This window comes from Monodelphis domestica, chromosome 1 (assembly GCF_027887165.1).
Source record: "Monodelphis domestica isolate mMonDom1 chromosome 1, mMonDom1.pri, whole genome shotgun sequence".
Lineage (NCBI taxonomy): Eukaryota > Metazoa > Chordata > Mammalia > Didelphimorphia > Didelphidae > Monodelphis > Monodelphis domestica.
In genome coordinates, this window is record NC_077227.1 from 737,778,267 (window position 1) to 737,799,618 (window position 21,352).

The following is a 21,352-nucleotide window of genomic DNA, read 5'->3' on the forward strand; positions in this document are numbered from 1 at the left end:
ACCATCTCTTTCATATCTCTACATTTCCCCCACTGTTTTGATAAATATCTAAGTCAATTATATATACAAGAGTCTCCCAGCTAAATAACTGTCAAAACAAGGAAATTCAATTAGTCCAGAATGACTTTTTCTGGACAAATTCTGTTTCCCTTTCTATAGACAATGCCACTATCTCCTTAATATTATCCATCCTAGACCTTTCAGTGGAGTTGCAGTCAAGTTCACTAGCTTCTCATTTGCAGAATCCAATCTCTTTCCTGTTTTGAAAATGGGGGAATTTTCTCTTTTCTGGTCCTGCACCATCTGTCTCATTATCTATAATCTTTTAATTAACCCCAATGGTAACTCTGCAAATACAACTTCCTTTGTAATCCTTTGTACTTTATGCACTTTGGACATTTTTCGGGGGAGTCCATAGACTTCAGCAGATGAAATTCTAGTACTCTATCAATTCTTTCCAGCTTATCCTCTCTATATCTTGTTTGTCTATAATTATTTGCATGGTGCCTCCCTCAATAGACTCTGAGCTTGAGAACAGGTACTATTTCTTGTATGTCAGCACTTACTAGAGAGCCTGGTGCTGCTTAGTACAGGCTTTAATAAAAGCTTATTGACTTGATTTGATCAGATTGGGAAATGGGTTCATGACACAAACAAAGGTGAAGAATTCTGGAAGCCAGCTGACAGGAAACTACCCACAGGGATACACCTGTGAAAAGGGAATTCTTTATTCTCTTTGTCTATTTTGAGATAACACTTAGCACTTTGTTATTAAGTAAGAGAATTCATAAGTCACTTACTTGGAGAGCTCCACCCTGTTAACCCAATCAATCAGAATCCAATATGAGTTGATACCTTCAGAGGATGAGAGGTAGATCCCCAGAGCAGTGCTAGACAATTTGGAAGCTGACTTGCCCCTGTGAAGAAGGGAAGGGACAGGAGGCGATTATAAAAAGTCCCGAAAGTCTTTAGCTGGGAGTCTTCAACCTGAATCTTCAGCTTGGAGGATCTTAGACTGGAACTTCAGCTTGGAGCTACGACTTGGGCCTTGGCTCTTGGACTGTTTCTTAGGTGAGTGAGTAGGTGGCCTTCCTTTCCTGGCTTCTGGAGAGATGAGTTCTAGAGAGACCTTCCCTTCTTGGAGGAGGCCTTGTGGGTGGAACACCGGGTCCTCTGGTCAAGGATTAACAAGCATCAGAGCAATATTTAGTGTGATAGCCTAGACATCTTCTTTATCCTCTTTTTGTTATTTCTCTACTTTCTCTACTTTTACTCTTTCTACCTCTTTGTAAATAAAAGCTATTAAAAATCATTTTGACTTGAGCTATAATATTTTAAATCAGCAACCACAATATTATTTTAGAATTCTCACATATTTAGTCAAACCCTTCATTTGAATCCCTTACACACCCTAACTGTTGGTCACCACCAGCACCAAGGTTAAATGACTTGTTCAGGGTCATACAACTAGAACATGTTATAGGCAGAACTTGAACCCAGGTGTTCCTGACTCTGAGCCTCATTCTGTAATCTCTACAGTAGGGGTTCTAAATCTTTTAGTGTGTCATGGATTTCTTTGTCAGCCTTGGGAAGTGGGAGATTCTGGCCTACTCTACAGTATGCTTTTTTAAAGAAAATGATGAATCATGAAATGGTGAAGATTGGATTTAGCTATCTCCTGATTTGTAACAATGAAGATGCTTAGCTTAACAAAATCAGGGATGTCTTAGGAACTTTGCATTATTCCACCCTACTTTGTCTAACAAAATCAGGAATGTCTGTTACCATGCTTGAAGACTAAGTGTTTAGGAGGATGGCCTTTGATAGAGAAATTGACAAAACGGAAATAGCTGACAGACCCCTGGGCTGTCTAAATCAAGCTTAGGCTATGATTGATGCAGAGGAGACGTAGGAAAGGGAGGTAGAATCCTCTAGGTTTTTTTCCGTGGGGCTTCCTCTCATCTGTCTCTTTCCCCAGAGAGGCGTCTCTGGCTGGGAGCATGCTAAGGGTTCCGACATCTTGGGTGAGTTTTCCCTTGAGCTAAATCAGGTTCAGGCATCATGCTGAGCCCTCTTGGAGTTCAGGCTGATTCCTTCTTCCTTTGCTCTCCAAACCCTTACCTTCCTAGAGCCTCTAATCTTTCCCCTGGCATAAGCCAGGCGGGAGAAATCCTCCACCCTTTCCTTCTTCCTTCTTCTTAATTTCTTTTCACTATATTAATTAAATCACCATAAATTTCCAGCTAACTTGGGTATTTTTTTTTATTTGGGATATCCATGGCAACCAATAATTAATATAGTTTAGGTCACAATGCTAAAATTATCCTTTACAAAACTCACTAAAACCCAAGGGATAGAGCAAAAGCCATAACCAGAGGAAAATCTACATCTTCAAATGCCTACATCAATAAAATAGAGATCAGTCAATTAGGCACACAATTTAAAAAATAGAAAAAGATCAAGCAATATCTATTTAAATGAATAAAATACATAGGATTGCTAAGTGAACCAATCTATTGAAATGTAGTGTCAAAATACCAAAAATACAAGTTTACATGCCTCAAGTTAAGAAGTCCCTATGAGGAGCCACTAGATGGCTCAGTAGACAGAGCACCCAGTCTGGAGACAGAGCTTTGGTTCAAATTTGGCTTCAGATACTTCCTAACTGTGTGACCCTGGGCAAATCACTTACCTCTGCTGCCTAGCACTTATGACTCTTCTACCTTGGAACCAATATAAGATATTGATCCTAAGAAGAAATCAAGGGATTAAAATAAATAAATAGATAAATAAACTAAAGTTAAAAACAAAATCCTTGTGAACTACCCCACATTTCCTTTCAAGGGAAAACATTGGACTCCGTAAGTGTGGAAAAACATTCCTTTCTGCCCATTTTCAAACTTTGGAAGCAAATCTCCAGGGCAGTAGAGAGCTTGACTGGCTCTGTGGGATTCTTAAGGGATTGAATTTTTATTTTTATTATTATTTTTTTTTGTCCAAGGTCACACAACAAGTTAGTGTCTGTTTATTAAAATCTTCCCATCTAGTGTTTATTTCTTCTTTCCCATTCTATTATTCTGCTTCTCTGAAAATAGCAGGTGTGTGGAAGGGGGTTGGGGAATATGGACACTGGGGCTCAACACCCAGGACAACCCCGTCTTCCATGGCTCAGCCCCTGCCTCTCAGGTTAGGTCAGGGATCAGGATAGAAACCTCTTTCTCCTGGCTCTAAGTCTTTGTGGAACTGGTGACCAGGATCCATCAGAAATAGCAGAGCCCTCCAATCCAGATTTACTGGGGTTTTCTACCTTCAGGGCAGGTCAGGTCAAGTCCCAGAATTCCCTGGGACTTATGTGCAGCAATTGAGGGCAAATCAAGGTAAGGGCAGAGGAACAACCAGAGGGGATAACCTTCCCCCTACCCAGACATTCACACACAGAGACCAGTGACACAGCTGCGGGTGCCTCTTAGCCTAGGGGAGGACTGTGGAGCTGGAACAAGGAGTTAAGAGGTAAGGCTAGGAATTTCCCTGTTGACTTTTGGGAATCATGGGAAATTTTTGACTTTGCTAGAATTCCATGTTGAATCACTCCCATAGATGGAAAGGACCTTCACTTTCATTTTTTATTTTTTATTTTTTTAACATTGTTTTATTTGGTCATTTCCAAACATTATTCACTGGAAAAAAAGATCATTTTCTTTTCCTCCCCCCCCCTCCCACCACCTTGCCCTCTCCCATAGCCGACACATGATTCCACTGGTTATCACATGTGTTCCTGTTTCTAACCCATTTCCATGTTGTTGGTATTTGCATTAGAGTGTTCATTTAGAGTCTCTCCTCTGTCATGTCCCCTCAACCGCTGTAGTCAGGCAGTTGCTTTTCCTCAGTGTTTCTACTCCCACAGTTTATCCTCTGCTTGTGGATAGTATTTTTTAGAACCCTGCAGATTGTTCAGGGACATTGTAAAGCCATTACCGGAGAAGTCCATTATGTTCGAGTGTACCACAGTGTATCAGTCTCTGTGTACAATGTTCTCCTGGTTCTGCTCCTTTCGCTCTGCATCACTTCCTGGAGGTTGTTCCAGTCTCCATGGAATTCCTCCACTTTATTATTCCTTTGAGCACAATAGTATTCCATCACCAACATATACCACAATGTGTTCAGCCATTCCCCAATTGATGGGCATCCCCTCGTTTTCCAATTTTTGGCCACCACAAAGAGCGCAGCTATGAATATTTTTGTACAAGTCTTTTTCCTTATTATCTCTTTGGGGTACAAACCCAGCAGTGCTATGGCTGGATCAAAGGGCAGACAGTCTTTTATCGCCCTTTGGGCATAGTTCCAAATTGCCCTCCAGAATGGTTGGATCAATTCACAACTCCACCAGCAATGAATTAATGTCCCTACTTTGCCACATCCCCTCCAGCATTTATTACTTTCCTTTGCTGTTATGTTAGACAATCTGCTAGGTGTGAGGTGATACCTCAGAGTTGTTTTGATTTGCATCTCTCTGATTATAAGAGGTTTAGAGCACTTTTTCATGTGCTTATTAATAGTTTTGATTTCTTTATCTGAAAACTGCCTATTCATGTCCCTTGCCCATTTATCAATTGGAGAATGGCTTGATTTTTTGTACAATTGATTTAGTTCTTTGTAAATTTGAGTAATTAAACCTTTGTCAGAGGATTTTATGAAGATTGCTTCCCAATTTGTTGCTACCCTTCTGATTTTAGTTACATTGGTTTTGTTTGTACAAAAACTTTTTAATTTGATGTATTCCAGATTATTTATTTTGTATTTTGTAACTCTTTCTAAGTCTTGCTTGGTTTTGAAGTCTTTCCCTTCCCAAAGGTCTGACATGTATACTATTCTGTGTTCGCCTAATTTTCTTATAGTTTCCTTCTTTATGTTCATGTCAGTCACCCATTTTGAATTTATCTTGGTGTAGGGTGTCAGGTGTTGATCTAAACCTAATCTTTCCCACACTGTCCTCCAATTTTCCCAGCAGTTTTTATGGAATAGTGGATTTTTGTCCCCAAAGCTGGGATCTTTGGGTTTGTCATATACTGTATTGCTGAGGTCACTTATCCCGAGTCTATTCCACTGATCCTCCTTTCTGTCTCTTAGCCAGTACCAGATTGTTTTGATGATGACTGCTTTATAATATAATCTGAGATCTGGGACTGCAAGGCCCCCTTCCTTTGCATTTTTTTTCATTATTTCCCTGGATATCCTTGATCTTTTGTTCTTCCAAATGAACTTTGTTATGGTTTTTTCTAAATCAGTAAAAAAAAAATTTGGAAGTTCCATGGGTATGGCACTAAATAGATAGATGAATTTGGGTAGGATGGTCATTTTTATTATATTGGCTCGTCCTACCCATGAGCAGTTAATGTTTTTCCAATTATTCAAGTCTAGTTTTAGTTGTGTGGAAAGTGTTTTGTAGTTGTGTTCATATAGTTCTTGTGTTTGTCTCGGGAGATAGATTCCTAAGTATTTTATTTTGTCTAACTTCCCCTTTTATAAATGGTGAAAGTCCCTCTTTGCTACACACATTGCTGCCTTCCTTTTAAAAAATCTTGCTGGAGATGAGTGGGCATTACCTTCCTCTTCCTCAACAAATTTCTATAGAAATTGGGCTCAAAGTGTGTCAAATTTCTCAAGTAGTAGAACTAATGGAGGGATGAGGAAGGGGAGGAGGAATAATACTCTCACAGCAAGAGATAGATTTAACTTCTCCAGTCTGTGATTGGAGCAGGGATGGGCAGAAACTGAACCCTAGAAGTGGCCTTAATTCCCATTCCGAGTGCCAGTTTGGTAATGAGTTCCCACTGTGGCATTCACCAACCAAATGGTTCTCTCCCTTCTACATCCTGCTTTCACCAAGGATGGGGTAGGGGTGGGTAGACGCTGCATAGGGACTCTGGGTCTGACTGTAGCTGTGAGCATAAGTCATCCCTGGGGAGGTTTCTGAAGGATAAAACTGTCTCCTGGCTTCTCTCATCTTCTTGGACTTCTGGCTGTCTGAGGGCAGCCACAGGTCCAAAGGAGAGGTTATCTGGATGGTGAGGAGAAGAGGGAATGAGAGTTGCCATCCTGGGCTTCAATAACCGAGTGTGCTGGGGCTGGAATGTGGCAGGGGAGGGCTGGGGTATGGATGGCTTGTTCTGGAATTCTATCCTGGGGCAGAAGAGAAGAGATTTGTTTCTGTTGTTAGTGTGTGTCTGTTTTTCTCTGTCAGTCTTTCGGTAAATTAGCCTGTATGTCTGTGTTGTTCTGTCAATCTCTGTCCCATCTAAAAATGTCTTTGTTTCTGAGTGTATCTAATTGTATGTCTGTCTCTTAGCGTCTCTGTGTATCTGTATCAGTGTATCTGTCTCATCTTTCTAGTCTCTCTCAGGCCAATGTTTTGGCTTGGTGTATCTGTGTTGCTCTCTCTCTCATCCAGTGTCTGCCTCTGTATGTTTCAGCGTATCCTCTCTTTCTCAGAAAAGACTCTATGTGTCTATATTTGTCCCTTTGTGTGTATGTGTGTGTGTGTATCTATCTCTATAGGTGTATGTGCCCCCAAGGGCCAGCCTTGGCCTGATGGTCTTGACCAGGTAGTAAGAGGTCTCTGGGTGGGTGGAGAATTCCTCGGAAAAGGTGTCCAGCAGGCTCAGACAAGTGCTACTTGTACTTGTGGATGGAGTACCCAGTGACATAGCCGATGATGAAGATGACCCAGAACAGAACGATTCCGGCTACCACCTTCAAAGTGATGCCCAGCTTCCCGGTGCATAGTTTATTGTAGACTCAAGTTCTCTGGGGTCGACACATTCATGCTGACCTCATCTTGGCTGTTGTTCCATCGGCTGTACTGGATGGTGTTCTCCTGGGGTTCCATCTTTCCAAGGTGGGAGTGAGTGAGAAAGGGCTGGCCTTAGAGCAGAACCCAGATCAAGGGCTGTGGTTCTCTGGCTAGATGAAGAAGCCAAGAGTCTTCTCCATCTTGGGAGATGGTGTTGGGTGTGGAGGGACTCTATTTTTATTTTTTAAGGCACCATAGGGGATGTGTCTAAAAACGTGGATTTTGCTGACCCAACAGAAGTCAATAACTACTGGGTTCTTAATGTGACCTCCACTCTTTGCCTGACCTTGGGGGTCCTCAGAGCCTTCCCTCCCAGCCCTGGTCTGAAAAGAGCTGTGGTCAACATCTCATCCCTCTGTGCTCTGAAACCCTTCAAGAGTTGGAGCCTCTACTGTGCTGGCAAGGCTGCTGGAAACATGATGTTCAGGGTCTTGGCAGAGGAAGAACCCACTGTGTGGGTGCTGAACTATGCCTCAGGTAGGAGAGCTGCCACCTCCCTGGCTCCAATCTGGCTGGTTAGAGGGACAAAGGTCCAGGGATTCAGACCCTGATGTTCCTTCTTCCACCCATAGGATCAGAAGGAAGGGTCTATATTTGAGAGACGTTACATAGGTAAAATCTACAGGCCTTACAACAAATTGAATACAGGGGATGGGATGGGATGGGGAAGAATGAGGAGGCAAGGGTGATACCTAGGTGAAAGGATTTGGAGGATGGGGAGACATAGGAATGTTTGTAGGTTGTAAGGATCTAGGCCAGTGATGGTGAACCTTTTAGTGATGGAGTGCCGGGCCCTGCCCCTACCCCAGTAGATGAAGATTAGTAAGAGAGGTGGGGATGATAGAGGGGTTATCTGCTGAAGAAGACTTAGAAGGAACTGAATCATTTCTGTAGGCAGTTGGCAAGGCGTCTCCTTGGCAAAGAGAAGGACCACCTCTTTATGGAACACATGAGTGAAGGAAGAGAATAGTGAGAAGCATCTGAGTGATGTGAGATGAGGAAGAGGGGAGAAGAAACTCATAGCAAATGACCTGAGTTTTTTAGTAAAGTATGAGACAGTTTCTCTGTTGAGAGAGTGGGGAGAGGGAGTGCTCAGTCCTATTCCAATCCTTTTGGTAGTTGATTCCTTTTTGCTCCCAGCCTTGTCTGTCTCTTTTTATATCACCATAGTCCAGCCTCTGCTAGACCTTTGTTCTTTACCTATGTTCCCCCCAGGCTTCCTAGACACAGTTGTGCACCAGGAAGCCCGAGAGAAAACTAGGAACTTGGAGGCGCGGCAGCAGATGAGCAAGTTGAAGGACACCCAGTCCCTGGTGGACTGTGACATCTCTGCCCAGAAGCTCCTGCGCCTGCTGGAGAGGGAAGCCTTTAAGTCTGGGGCCACATCGATTTCTTCGATTAGCAGCACTGGCTGCCCTCTACCCGATGGGTACCGCCCTGCCTTCCCCTGCTGTACCTGCCTCACTCTCCACTCTTCACAAGTGCCTCCTAAAGGAAAGACCTCTCAACTTTCCCACACAAAGAGGCGGTCTGTGACTTAGTGGAAGGTCCCTGGATCGGGAGCCAGAAGACCTGTCTGCTGTCACCCAGGCTGTAATGGGCAGAGCTGGGATTTGAACCAAGTCTTCTGGTTCCAAGTCTAGGATGTGAAACTGATTATTGAGTATTAATTAGTGGTTTATAGTTGAGTTTTCTTAATCATGATAGTAATCATTATAGCCAAACTTTATGACTGTAACCACGTTGTAAGGCTTTCAGAATATGACTGTGCAGGTCTAGTGCCCAGCCTTTATTTAGTGAGTAAAAGCCAAACGTCAGCTGAGGAAGATAAGAAAGATGGAGGACGAGGGAACCGGATCTTAAGATCTTCACCTAGAACTGTGCTCCATTGGTACAGGAGTGGTAGGTAAGGAACCATTCTGGAGAGTGAGTGGTACAGACGGTTCACTGAATCTATGCCTCCCTTCATTGTTATTCATTATTATTTCCATGAATTGGGGAAAGTCTCTGGTTTGGGATGCCAAGAAGATGGTGGCCTAATTTGGGTTTTTCCAGGGGCCATCATAGGTGAAGACTCTTGTCAGGTGATCAGATAGCATAATTAAGAACCAATCACAATCCTAGTTTGGTTGGGGGTGTAATCTGGACCTCACGGAACTGGTAAATTATATAAAAGAGCTGCTCTAACTGCGTTAGAGGTCTTTGGTTCCTGAGGGACCGTTGACTTCTATTATTGATAACCGCCAGCCTTGCCACTAAATAGATAAGCTCAGACCTTCTGTGCCCAAGTCTCTCATTATCAAAGATTTATTGTGACAAGGACTTTGCACTCTGCCATGATGCTCTTCTTCCTGCCTCTCTTCCCTCTGATTGCCACTGGCAGGCTGACTCTTGTCCTCTCTGTATTTACCCTTTCTCTTCCTTCCCAAAGAGCCTAGGCGGGCCAGCCTACTTAGTGCAGGTCACCAAGTCTAGAGGTGCCAGAGCTGGAATGAAAGGAACGTGTGAATCTTTGGGGGGATTGGGGGAGGCGTGGGGTGAAGGGAGATCATGCTGGGAGGGGAGTTGTTTCTTTGACATCATCATGGAGTCAAGGAGGCACAGTGGATACAGTGGTAGGCTTGTAGTCAGCAAGCTCCAAGTTCAAATTTGGCCTCTGATTCTTATTTACAAGTAGATTTAGGGCAAGTCACAAGAATTCCCAGCTCCCTAAGACTTCAGTCTGAATTCCTAGACTGGTTACTATCTGCCTTGGTCAAGGGTGTTCTCACACTGGGAGTGCTCTATGCTGAAATCACACATGTCATTTCTGTATGAAGGAAGGAAGGAAGGGAGAAAAGTAGGAGGGAAGGGTGGCAGGGAGGAAAGAAGGGAGGGAAGGAAGGAAGGAAGGAAGGAAGGAAGGAAGGAAGGAAGGAAGGAAGGAAGGAAGGAAGGAAGGAAGGAAGGAAGGAAGGAAGGAAGGAAGGAAGGAAGGAAGGAAGGAAGGAAGGAAGGGAGGGAGGGAGGGAGGGAGGAAGGAAAGAAGAAAGGAAGGAAGAAAGGAAGGAAGGAAGGAAGGAAGGAGGGAGGAAGGGAGGAAGGAAGGGAGGGAGGGAGGGAGGAAGGAAAGAAGAAAGGAAGAAAGGAAGGCAGGAAGGGAGGAAGGAAGGAAGGAAGGAAGGAAGGAAGGAAGGAAGGAAGGAAGGAAGGAAGGAAGGAAGGAAGGAAGGAAGGAAGGAAGGAAGGAAGGAGGGAGGGAGGGAGGGAGGGAGGGAGGAAGGAAGGGAGGAAGGAAGGGAGGGAGGGAGGGAGGAAGGGAGGGAGGGAGGGAGGGAGGGAGGAAGGAAGGAAGGAAGGAAGGAAGGAAGGAAGGAAGGAAGGAAGGAAGGAAGGAAGGAAGGAAGGAAGGAAGGAAGGAAGGGAGGGAGGGAGGGAGGAAGGAAGGAAGGAAGGAAGGAAGGGAGGGAGGGAGGGAGGGAGGGAGGAAGGAAGGAAGGAAGGAAGGAAGGAAGGAAGGAAGGAAGGAAGGAAGGAAGGAAGGAAGGAAGGAAGGAAGGAAGGAAGGAAGGAAGGGAGGGAGGGAGGGAGGGAGGGAGGGAGGGAGACAGGCTGAATTCTCTCTTCTCTTATTTCTACTTCTATACCTCTTATAAGTTGTAAGACCCTTCAGGGAGAAAATATGTTTCTGGTTTTCTTGTGACTGCCCCCAGCCTCAATGCTCAGAGAATACAAGAAATATTTAGAAAGTGTGTGTGTATATGTGGAGAGGCCCAGGGGGGAATGCTGTGTATCCCCTTATCTTTCATTCAGTCATCAAGCACTTATTAAAGGCCTGAACTGGGGCAAACAAAACAGAAATGAAATAATCTCTGTGCTCGGGGAGCTTGCATTCTGTCTGGGGAAATAAGCAAGGCTCTAAGGGAAAGGGGCTAGACCTAGGCTCTCCCTGATCTAGGGAACTCCTCAATAAGGAGATATGGAATCTCCTTCTCTCCAACTTAGAATCTTAGGGCACAGCACTGAGAGGCAACCTCCATGCCCAGTTTTGTTCAGCCAATGTGTGAGATACGTCTGCTCTTGCCTTTGCTTTGAGTCTAGCTCTCTATCCACTAGTCTACACTGCCTCTCATGTCCACATATAAGCAGATGCAAAATAACTGCAAGATGAAATTTGGGGGAGGCAGAGCATAGGCACTTACCAGCTTCCTGAAGCATCAATATGGTTATGTTGTGGAACTATCCGTTGCTCTGTGATTCTTTGATGTTTCTGAGGCTCTATTTTGTAGCCTGGGGTCCATCTTTTGTTTTTCTCTTTCAGATAGATCAAAGATATTTCATTTTCCCAATTACATGGAATAATAACTTTCAACATATGTTTTCCTAAATGACAAGCTCCAGACTGTCTCTTTCCCTCCCTCCCCTCCCCCCATTAAGAAATGGTAAGCAATTTGATCTGAGTCATACATATATTATCATGAAAAACATACTTCCAGATTGGTCATAAGAGCACACTCATGTAATCTTTTTTAAAAATTTAAATCCTTATCTTCTGACCTAGTAATAGCTGTAAGATAGAAGGGCAAGGGCTAGGCAATGGGGTTTAAGTGACTTGTCCAGGGTCACACAACTAGGAAGTATCTGATTCCAGATTTGAACCTGGACCTCTGACTCCACACCTGGTACTCCATCCACTGTGCCCCCGGCTGCCCCAGATCCACATAGTCTTGAGTAAAATTCACAGTCCTCTGCCTGGCATTGAAGACTCTCTTCCACCTGGAGCCATCTTTTCTTGGCAACCTTATCTCATGCTATTCCCCCTCATGGGCTCTATATTCTGGACAAAGCAATTATCTCTGCTCTTTCTGGCCTCTGGGTCTTCCCTCCAACATTCCATGCTTTAAAAGGCAGCTTGGGTGTCATCTTTCCCATAAGGTCTTCACTGAGCTTCCCCTTTGGTAGGAATTTCAAATGATGCCTCCTTCTGTGCTGCTCTGATGCCATTAGTTTGAGTATTATAGCGATTTGCCATGGTGTCTTATCCTTCAAGTACACTGGAAGCTCTTTGAGGGAATATAATATAATATAATATAATATATAATATAATATGATATGATATGATATAACATAACATAACATAACATAACATAGCATAACATAATATAATATAATACAATATAATATACAAAATAAATATAATAAATAATATAATAAACAAAATAACCAATATAAATAAAATAAACAGTATGTATATAAATAAAATAAGTAATAAATGCTTGCTAAATTCATCTGAATGCATATTAATCCCTGCCTCATCCCCCTCCCAATGCCTCATTTCTGGGTTTTTTTAGGACCTCTTTATTTATTTAAACCCTCATTTTCTATCTTAGAATGGATACAAGTATTGGTTCCAAGGCCCAAGGCAGAAGAAGGATGTGTAATTAGAATGTGTTATCCTAAAAACAATGATCTCCAGCAAAACTACAATTCCCAGAACCCCACTCACTTCCTGTTGTTATGTGCTGATGCAGGATATAAATTGGGTCAGTCTCTTGCTCTCTTTCCTTCCTGTGGCAGCTTTGGTGTAGCGGGGATCTTTGAGCAGGTAGAAAAACTTAATCACGTGTTTTCTATTTTTCTCAGATAATAAAGTTTATAAAAATAATACTTGAAGTATTGGACATTAATTTTTTTTAATCCTTACCTTCCATCTTCAGTATTGACTCCAAGTCAGAAGAGCAATAAGGGCTAGGCAATGGGGGTCAAGTGACTTGCCCAGGGTCACACAGCTGAGAAGTGTCTGAAACCAGATTTGAACCTAGGACCTCCCATCTCTAGGTCTGACTCTCAATCCACTGAGTCACCCAGCTGCCCCCTACATTAATTTAATCTTACAGAGGTAAGGGCTAGGCATTTGGGGTTAAGTGACTTGCCCAAGGTCACAAAGCAAGAAAATGTCTGAGGTCATATTTGAACCCAGATCTTCATAACCCTAGGTTGGAGCTTTATCCACTGAGCCACCTAGCTGCCCTTTCCCCATTTCTGTGAAATGCACCTCTATCCTTCTACTCACCCAGGTTTAAAAGCTTGGAGTCAAACATAACTAAAACTCTTCTCTCTTGCTCTTCCTCCACATCTACTTGACTGTCAGATCTCATCTCCTAAATCTGGTGTTTCCCACTCGCAGCCCCTATCCTGGGTCATCCATCACCTTTTTCTGTCAGTCCCCAGTTAATTAGACTCCTGTAGACTAAAAAGCTAGGATAAGAAGATACACAACAGCCTCTGCCTCTCAAGGAACTTACGTTCTACATGAACCCTTCCTCCTCTGTTCAGATGGGAGGGTTTGGGTCTTCCCTTTCCTGGAAGACCACCTGGCACACAATGAGCCTTTGGCCAATGCCACAGCAAACAGAGATTCAAGGCAATGGAAGGAATCATACTCTCCAACTGCCGAGTGAGCTGCCCTAGACTTTCTGCATGCAGGGGAGAGCAGGATGGGACCTGAGGACAGTTATTATTTTTAGAGTATTGTAAATGAAAACATTTTAATATCCAACTTAAAAATAGATTTAATTAAAATATTTTAAAAATAAATTGTAATTGGAGAGCTTTTTACATTTGTATTTCCCCTGAATAGCTCCCTCTCTGAGATCTGTGCACGCACACACACACACACACACATATTTCCTTCTATTAATCTATATTTTCCACTAACTCCCACCCATTGAGCCAGGTGGTACAGTGGGGAGAGTGCCAAGCTGGAGTTAGGAAGATTCACCTTCCTGAGTTCAAATCTGGCCTCAGACCTTACCAGCTGGGTGGCCCTGGGCAAGTCACTTTACCCTATTGGCCTCAGTTTCCTTATCTATAAAATGATTTAGAAAAGAAAATAGTAAACCACTCTAGTATTTTTGCCCAGAAAATTTGGTCATGGACACAACAGAAATGATTGAACAGCAATAGCAGAATACATTGATGTTTAGTCTGACAAAATGAATTCTTCATTGGCTATGTCTGAAAATGGAAGCCTCTTACTTACATTTTAAATTCATTACCTTGAGGAGGGTCACTTCTGGGGAAAAGAAAAGCAGCGGCGTGGGACAATTGTCAAGTGGGGCATTGAGCTCTGCCAGGAATCACACGCTTCCTCTTTCCAGGTTTTGGATGCCCAGTGTGGAAGCTTGGGATAGCCCAGAGGCACTAGTGTTGATGTGACCAGAAAGCATCCAATGCCAGTAGGTAACTAGCCCTGGAGACGTTCTCTGCTACTTTCTAGAGAGATGTTTCCTCAGCCTCATTTACCTGCCAGAGTCTACTCCCTGCCTTCATTATCCTCACAGGGCTCCATCAGGAGGGATGACAAGGCAGTGCCTTCTCTTCCCCACCACCCCCATCTCTCTTAGCATAAGCTAAAGATTAGAACTTGCATCCCCTTTAACTGTGCTCTTGTGGAATGGGTTTGGGGGTGACATATTGTGCTGGTGATTTAGAGAACTAAATAAAAATGGCAGCCAATGTATCTGTGGCTATTGTATTTGGTTTGAATGCACATGGAAGTTGGGGATTGGAGAGAGAAATCCTGGAGTTCGGCTGTTTATTTCTATAAAATCCAAAGTAGTGCTTCCAGACTGAGATTTTGGTTTGGGAGTTCAATCATTAAAAAAGGTGAGAATTTATTAGGAGTTGAAAGAGACCAAACCCTCCTAGTAACCAGAAGCCCTACTAGCCATTGGGGTAGGTAATCACTTTTTGCACACGTTGGCCGGGTCACTGAGGAAGTCTAGACCACAAGAAGGAAGAGGTGTAGATGGTATGAGCATACTCACTGGGTTCCTGGTTCTGTGGGGGACTGACTTCCTAGAGCCACCTGGTGGTTAAAAGAAATACAATGTCTGTTTGTGGTGGCAAAAAGTTGGAAAATGAAGCGATGCCCTCCGATTGGGGAATGGCTGAACAAATTGTGGTATATGTTGGTGATGGAATACTATTGTGTGTGTGCTGAAAGGAATAATGAACCGGAGGGATTCCATGTGAACTGGAACGACCTCCAGGAACTGATGCAGAGTGAAAGGAGCCCAATCAGGAGAACATTGTACAGATGGATACATTGTAGCATGATCAAATGTAACTGACTTCTCTACTAGCAGCAATGCAATGATCCAGGACAATTCTGAGGGACTTATGAGAAAGAACTGTAGGAAGAGAAACACAGAAGAAAAACAACTGCTTGATCACATGGTTTGATGGGGATATGATTGGGAATACAGACTCTAAACGATCACCCACCCTAGTGCAAATATTAATAATATGGAAATGGGTCTTGATCAATGACACATGTAAAACCCAGTGGAATTGTGTGTTGGCTATGGGGGGCAGGGGGAGGGGAGGGAAAGAACATGAGTCTTGTAACCATGGAAAAATATTCTAAATCATCTAATTAAATAAACTTAAAAAAAAAAAGAAATACGATGTAATTGTATTTCTGTGCCAGGGTAGGCACTATAGTACTTTTTGGGGGGTCTGGGAATGCAGGGGATGATAGGGGGAATCAGGAAAGGCTGAATGCAGAAGGTGGATATGAGCCAAGTCTTAAAGGAAACTAGGGGATTCTAAAAGGTCTAAGTGAAACCAAGTGCATTCTAGGTATGGGGGACAACCTGTGCAAAGGTTTGGAAGTGGGAAATGGGGCATCACATATAAGGAACTGTAAAAAGGCCAGTTTGAAAAAAAAATAATAAAAAGGTCAGTTTGGCTAGAACATGGAGTGCATGAAGGGGAATACCAAAGGGTGGAGGAGGGTGTGTTGTGAAGGATTTTAAAAGCTACTTAGAGAAGCTTGGGTTTGCTTTTAGAGGTATTAGGGAACCACTGGAAATACTTGAGGAAGACCAGTAACACAAGCCTGTGCTTTGTTGTGAAAGATGAATTAGTGAATGAAAGAAGCTGGAGACAGGGAGATGCGTTCAGAGGCATCAAAACACTTCAGGAGAGAAATTATGGGGAACTGACCTAGGGTGACGGTTATGGAAGGAGAAGGATGGGAGAAGTGTTAGAGAGGGAGAGAAAGATTTGGTCAGTGAGGGACTACTGAAGTTGTGAACCTGGATGGATTGAGGCTCTCACAGAGGGTGGAGGTGTTGTGGGGCTCAGGGGGAGACAGAATAGGCCTCTCCAGCTCTCTTCTCCCCATCACCCTTTTTCAAGGGAGATGAATTCCCATCAGGAGAGGAAGCAGGAGACTGAAGCCAGAATTATGGTCACTCTGTTCTCCTCAGAGGGGGAGGGTATTGGATGAGAATTATATCTACCTATGCCTTTAAATATTTATTATAAGTATTAATTATTAAATATGAAATTATTCAAATATTTTTATTTAATGAATGTATGATTCAGGTTCAAGGAAAACTCCAAATCACTGTTCTTTTTTTTTTAAACCCTTATTTTCTGTCTTGGAATCAATACTGTATATTGGTTCTAAGGCAGAAGAGCGGTAAGAGCTCTTGGGGGCTAAGTGACTTGCCCAGGGTCACATAGCAAGGTAGTATCTGAGGTCAGATTTGAACCTGGCACCTCCTGTGCTCTCTATTCAGGGAGTCATTTAGCTGCCCTCTTGATCACTTTCTGTCTAGGGATAGGAAGGTCCCAGGTTTACATTTAAGGCTTGCCTCCTTTCTCACTAAACGCCTGTTCCACAATGAACGCAAATAGTGTTTGTATAGCTCAATGGAGTTACTTGTTGGATCTGGAAGGAGGGAGGGAAGAAGGGAAGGAAAGAAATTGAATCATGTAAGCATAGAAAAATATTAAAAAAAACAAAAAGTAAAATATTTTTAAATAAATTAATTAAATATATTAAAAGGTAAAATATTTTTAAAATAAATACATAAAATATATAAATAAATATAAAAATAAAAATATTTTTTAAAAAATAAAAAGTAAAAAACATTTAAATATTTTAAATACACTAAAATACATAAAATATATTAAAAGGTAAAATATTTTTAAAATAAATACATAAAATATATAAATAAATATAAAAAATAAAAATATTTTTTAAAAAATAAAAAGTAAAAAACATTTAAATATATTAAATACATTAAAATACATAAAATATATTAAAAGGTAAAATATTTTTAAAATACATAAAATATATAAATAAATATAAAAAATAAAAATATTTTTAAAAAATAAAAAGTAAAAAACATTTAAATATATTAAATACACTAAAATACATAAAATATATTAAAAGGTAAAATATTTTTAAAATAAATACATAAAATATATAAATAAATATAAAAAATAAAAAATATTTAAAAAAAATAAAAAGTAAAAAACATTTAAATATATTAAATACACTAAAATACATAAAATATATTAAAAGGTAAAATATTTTTAAAATAAATCTGTAAAATATAAATAAATATATATTTTTTTAAGTAAAAAAAATAGACATGGGTAATGCCCAGGGTCACACAGCAGGGAAGCATCTGAGGCTTTGGAACTTGGGACCCCTCATCTCCAAGGCTTGGTCATCCAGCTGTCTCCAATGATTGGTTTTTAAAGAAATAGAAACTGATGGATGCGAAAGATATTTAGCGAAGCTAAAACGAGTCCACATGGTCCCTGATGCCCACGGTAGGGTGACAGAAGTATCGAGATCACACACTTTCTGAGACATCGACCCTCCAAGTACGAAAATGGTTTGCCATTTCCTTCTTCAATTCATTTTACAGGGTTAAGTGACTTGCCCAGGGTCACGCAGATCCTGTGTCCAGTCCCATAATCCACTGCAAAATGACTCCTTTCCAACTCTGACTTCCCACTCTCAGTGTCTCCACCTCCGCCCCCTCTCACGGGGAACAATGCACACCAAGTAGGGCGTGAGCAATCTCAGCCATTCTTCCTGTCACTGGAAAGGTGACTGAAGGCGGGGCAGGACCCGGATCCTCCTCTTCAAGAGCCCGCCAGAGGCAATGCCAGCACCGCCATGAAAGCTTAAGATGCTGCCGAAATTCTAGGGACCCAGAGATGTTCAGGTATGATTTTGAGCCTCTGTTCTGGGTTGGTTTCTTTCCCAAAGGGACCTCACCTGGCTAGTGCCCTGCTTGCCAGCAGAGAGCGCCATGAGACCACAATTCACCCTCCAAATCCCTGCGTAGTGACTATTGGGAAGAAGGGGAGGGAGAAGACACTTATAAGGCCGCTAGGTGCCAGGCATTGTGTTTTTACAAATATTATCTCATTTAAGATTTGCAAAAAGCCTGTGAGGTAGATGCGGTTCTTATTCCCATTTTACATTTGAGGAAACTGAGGCAAACCCAGGTAGTAAGTGTAGGATTAGGATTATCTAGATTTGAACTCGGGTCTTCCTGATTCTAGCACTCTCCCCACTTCTGTCTCCTTACTGTCATTGGATGACTTCATGCTCTTTCTACAAAGCACCCCATCCTTGGCCTCTCTCATAGGCTGTCCCCTACGCTGGAAACTCTTCTCTCTTCCTGTCCTCTTCCTGGCTTCTGTGACTTTCTTCAGGTTTCCAGGTCACTGGATGGATAGTCCAGAACTTGTAGGGTCCCTTCTGCCTCCAGGGCCCTCCTTTCCCCCCTCATTGCTGCCCATCAAACTCCTCCTTAGCTCTTATGGTGCGGGCAAAGTTCCATCATCTCCAGGGCATCTTCTTGACTTATGCAGCCTCTCCCTTCTCAGCCCTCGAAGTCTGAACCACATCATCTAACCCTTGTTGCCAGTTCTCTAGTGCACAGAGCGATGGGCTTGGAGTCAGGAAGACCCGAGTTCAAATGTGACCTCATATACATCTAAGTTGTGTGACCCTGGGCAAGTCACTTAACTGTAAAAACAAGCTGGAGAAGGAAATGCCAAACCGTTTGAGTGTCTTTGCTAAGAAAACCCCACATGGGGTCCCAAGAGATGGACGTGATTAAACAACAACAATGTATTTTTTTAAACCCTTCTGTCTTAGAGTCAGTATTGTGGATTGGTTCTAAGGCAGAAGAGCAGTGGGAGGGGGGTGTTTAAGGACTTGCTCAGGGTCACACCGCTAGCTAGGAAGCATCTGAGGTCAAATCTGAACCCTGGATCTCTTGTCTCGGGGCCTGACTCTATCCACGGAGCCACCTAGATGTCCCCTAGTAGGTACTTTATAAGTGTTTATGACCTGCTTGACTTATTCAGTGCCTCTACAACTGTGAGCTGTGCCCCAGGAGGCATGACACCCATCCAAGGAAGTGACAGCACGCTCACCGCTGCATCTGTCTCTTCTGCAAAACCTACTTAAAACCTTTTCCTCCAGGAAATGCTTCCTGATTATTCCTCCTCCCCAATCCCAGACCTCATTCAGTGTCTTCTTGGTACTAAGAACTCAGTCTCTGCCACCCTTCCTCCTAGCAAGATTCTGGAAGACTCAGCCTCGACGACGACATCTCCCAGTGTAGACTCTTAGCATCTTGCGGCTGGCTGATTGAAGTGACCACCAGCTGGTTAGCAATTTCCCAGAGTCTCTCCCTACTTCAGTCTGTCTTCCACTGAGTTGCCAAAGTCACCTCCTTAAGCCTTCCTTCTGCCCCACTCAACAAACTGCCATGGCTCCCTATTACTTTGAGAGTCAAAAGTAAAAGCCTCTGTTTGGCTTTTAATATCTTTTATAAACTGGTCCACCCCTACCTTTCCAGGCTTCTTTCTCCATGTACTCTGCCATCTAAGGATGCTGGGCTTCCTGCTGTTTCTACAAGGCACTCCATCTCTGGTCTCTCTCATAAGCTGTCCCCTATTCTGGAAAGACTCTTCCCTCTTCGTGTCCTCTTCCTGCCTTCTCTGACTTTCTTCAGGTTTCAACCCCTGCCTTCTGAAGGCGCCTTCCCTTTCCCTCTTCCCCTGAGATGTCCTTCCACCTTTAGTCTACATGCTGGGTACCTAGTGCACACTGAATAAATGCTGATTGGTCAGTTCCTCTAGGAAGCCTTTCCTTGACTTCTGGTCAAAAGGATCTCCTCTTCTGTCTCTCTCTGTCTGTCTCTGTCTGCCTGTCTCTTTCTGTCTCTGTCTGTCTGTCTGTCTGTCTGTCTGTCTGTCTGTCTCTCTCTCTTTTTCTGTCTCTTTGTTTCTCTGTCTCTCTGTCTCTTTGTTTCTCTCTCTGTCTCTCTGTCTCTTTCTCTCTCTCTTTGTTTCTCTCTTTCTCTGTCTCTCTGTCTTTCTTTTTCTCCCTCTGACTCTTTCTCTGTTTCTGTCTGTGTCTCTGTGTCTCTTTCTTTCTCTCTCTCTTTTGCTGTCTGTCTCTTTGTTTCTCCCTTTCTCTGTCTCTCTGTCTGTCTCTCTCTGTCTCTTTGTTTCTCTTTCTCTGTCTCTCTGTCTCTGTCTCTTTTTCTGTCTCTTTCTCTCTCTCTGTCTGTCTCTTTCTCTGTCTCTCTGTCTTTCTTTTTCTCTCTCTGTCTCTTTCTCTGTCTCTTTCTCTCTGTCTCTTTCTCTGTCTCTCTCTTTGTTTCTCTCTGTCTCTCTGTCTCTTTTTCTCTCTCTCTCTGTCTCTTTTTCTCTCTGTCTCTCTCTGTCTCTTTCTCTGTCTCTCTCTTTGTTTCTCTCTGTCTCTCTGTCTCTTTTTCTCTCTCTCTCTGTCTCTTTTTCTCTCTGTCTCTCTCTGTCTTTTTCTCTGTGTCTCTCTTTGTTTCTCTCTGTCTCTTTTTCTCTCTCTGTCTCTCTTTCTCTGTCTCTTTCTTTTTCTCTGTCTCTCTGTCTCTCCCCCCCTCCCCTTTCTTTCTCCGCGTGTGTGTGTGTTTGGGGGTGCTGGAGCACTGAGCATGATGATATAGGGTCTTAATTAGCATTCCAACCCTGCCACTTAGAAGTCATGGAACTACAATAGTTTCCTCATCTGTAAAACGATCCATTCACCTCACAGGGTTACCAAGGGAGCTACCATAGCTGTGGGAATACCACTGTCCCTAGAGTCAGAGGACCTGAGTTCAAATGCCAGCTCTGGTGTCCACTGCCTAGGTGACTTTGGCAAGTTGCTCGGAGGTCCCAAGAGGTATCAGTTTCTTCATCAGTAAAGTGACGAGGTTGGATTCAATAACCTCTGAGGTCCCTTCCAGCTCTGGGTCTGTAATCTTATGAAGTTTTTTCCCTCTCTGAGGCTCAGTTTCCTCATCTGTAAAATAAGAGAATTGTACAAGATGACCTTGGAGCTGTGGCTCCAGAGCAAGTGAACCATGAACCATAGACAAGCCGGATGGCATTGTGCATGCCTCTCATTCACTGGACCCACATTCTTCTTCCATTATGCAGTACTTACATAATCAAAGGAATCTGGGGTCTCACTGCTTTGGATCCTCCCCCTCTCCCCCCGCCCCATGATTCAGGTACCACAGCCTGTCCATGTCTGTCCTTCGAAGGCAAGACTGACATCCAAATTGCATTTCTCACCCACTCTGTTAACCTCTTCAGAGCTTAGTTTCCCCATCTGTAAGGGAACATCTATAGCATCCTTCTCAGGGTTGTTATAAAGCCCAA